Source organism: Salvelinus sp. IW2-2015, unplaced genomic scaffold, assembly GCF_002910315.2.
Source record: "Salvelinus sp. IW2-2015 unplaced genomic scaffold, ASM291031v2 Un_scaffold7739, whole genome shotgun sequence".
NCBI lineage: Eukaryota > Metazoa > Chordata > Actinopteri > Salmoniformes > Salmonidae > Salvelinus > Salvelinus sp. IW2-2015.
The window spans coordinates 8168-10295 of NW_019948999.1; the positions used below are offsets into that span (position 1 = coordinate 8168).

The 2128-nt window shown below is 35.9% G+C and overlaps 1 long non-coding RNA gene across 1 annotated transcript; it reads left to right on the forward strand.

Moving 5' to 3' along the window:
* The first annotated feature begins 1021 nt into the window (after positions 1-1021).
* On the forward strand, positions 1022-1602 carry LOC112079365 (uncharacterized). The gene is made up of 2 exons (XR_002895922.2): positions 1022-1143; positions 1186-1602. It is a non-coding gene; the product is annotated as an uncharacterized lncRNA (long non-coding RNA).
* The last annotated feature ends 526 nt before the right edge of the window (positions 1603-2128 follow it).

Below are 2128 nucleotides of genomic sequence, written 5' to 3' on the forward strand. Positions count from 1 at the left end.
GATGCCTATTAGCATGTTACCTAGTTTAATAACTGTCTATTTCCTTCAGCTGTAGATACAATGGGCTATTGTATTGATGCCCTATTAGACATGTTACCTAGTTTAATAACTGTCTATTTATCATTGTCTCCTTAGCTCTCGCGCCACCCTCCCATGTTAGCAGTGGGAAGTGATGACAGCAACGTGATGTACGGTGGGAAGGTTCAGATCTACGAGTACAATGAAAACACTAGGTCATCCTATTACATTATTAGTACAATGAAAACACTAAGTCAGTCCTATACATTATTAGTTCAATGAAAACACTAGGTCAGTCCTATTACATTATAGTACAATGAAAACACTAGGTCAGTCCTATTACATTATTGATACAATGAAAAAACATAGGTCAGTCCTATTACATTATTAGTACAATGAAAACACTAGGTCAGTCCTATTACATTATTAGTACAATGAAAACACTAGGTCAGTCCTATTACATTATTAGTACAATGAAAACACTAGGTCAGTCCTATTACATTATTAGTACAATGGAAACACTAGGTCAGTCCTATTACATTATTAGTACAATGAAACACTAGGTCAGTCCTATTACATATTAGTACAATGAAAACACTAGGTCAGTCCTATTACATTATTAGTAAATGAAAACACTAGGTCAGTCCTATTACATTATTAGTACAATGAAAACACTAGGTCAGTCCTATTACATTATTAGTACAATGAAAACACTAGGTCCTATTACATTATTAGTACAATGAAAACACTAGGTCAGTCCTATTACATTATTAGTAATGAAAAACACTAGTCAGTCCTATTACATTATTAGTATAATGAAAACACTAGGTCAGTCCTATTACATTATTAGTAATGAAACACTAGGTCAGTCCTATTACATTTTAGTAATGAAAACACTAGGTCAGTCCTATTACATTATTAGTAAATGAAAACACTAGGTCAGTCCTATTACATTATCAGTATAATGAAAACACTAGGTCAGTCCTATTGACCCTGACCCCCCCCCTCCCTGGGTCAACTGATCACAACTGACCCTGACCCCCCCCTCCCTGGGTCAACTGATCACAACTGACCCCGTGTGTTGCACTCATGCAAAGAGCTTGGCTTGTGGCAAGGCCCCAGCAGGTCAGGCCCAGCAGGTCAGACCCAGCAGGTCAGACCCAGCAGGTCAGACCCAGCACGTAGGCCCTGTGGTAGGCCCTGTGGAAGGCGTGTGTGCTCGTTATTAACGGATTGTTTGGGAGGGCTACAGTTTAATGTTCGTACAACAGCGGACTGAGGTTTTGATTGTACAATAATTGTTGGTGATTGTTTGTTGACACAATTTTATGTTGATGGAACATGAATGTTATTTTGAAGAATATCATTTCTTTTTTTTTACATTTTAGATTAGTTACACTTACAGATGTCTGTCATCCTCACATAATGCCCCAGAAACCATCAGCTTTTCAATACATGACATACCAGGGCCAAACATACAGCCTTGCTAAATTGAATAATTTACCCTTTTGATTTAATCTTATAATAGCATGTATAGAATGTTTGGAGGGCATATTGATAAATAATAAATGTTCATCTTTTCAATACGTTTTTTTATTTGTTTATTTTTTACCAAAAAGTTGCCAAAGTCTTTGCATGGTGGAGGAATGTCTGGAATATAATCTGGTAATAATCCCTATTAACCTGCTGGTAATCTGCAATTAATTTGAATGAAATAATGACTGAAGGCCGGTCAAACATGCTAGTGCTTTAATAACACACACAGTTAATATTGCTTATGAGTTTATATTCAATATTCCTCCTAGTACTGTACATCATTGAGTTTCCAGACATTATACTCTCCTAGTACTGTATATTAACATTCAGTTTCCAGACATTATACTCTCAGTGTTATACTTCTCCTAGTACTTGTATATTTTAACATTCGTTCCAGACATATTACTCTCCTAGTACTGTATATTAACATTCAGTTTTCCAGACCATCTATACTCTTCCAGTACTGTATATTAACATTCAGTTTCAGACATTATACTCTCCTAGTACTGTATATCTAACATTCAAGTGTTCCAGACATTATACTCTCCTCAGTACTGTATTATGAAACATTCAG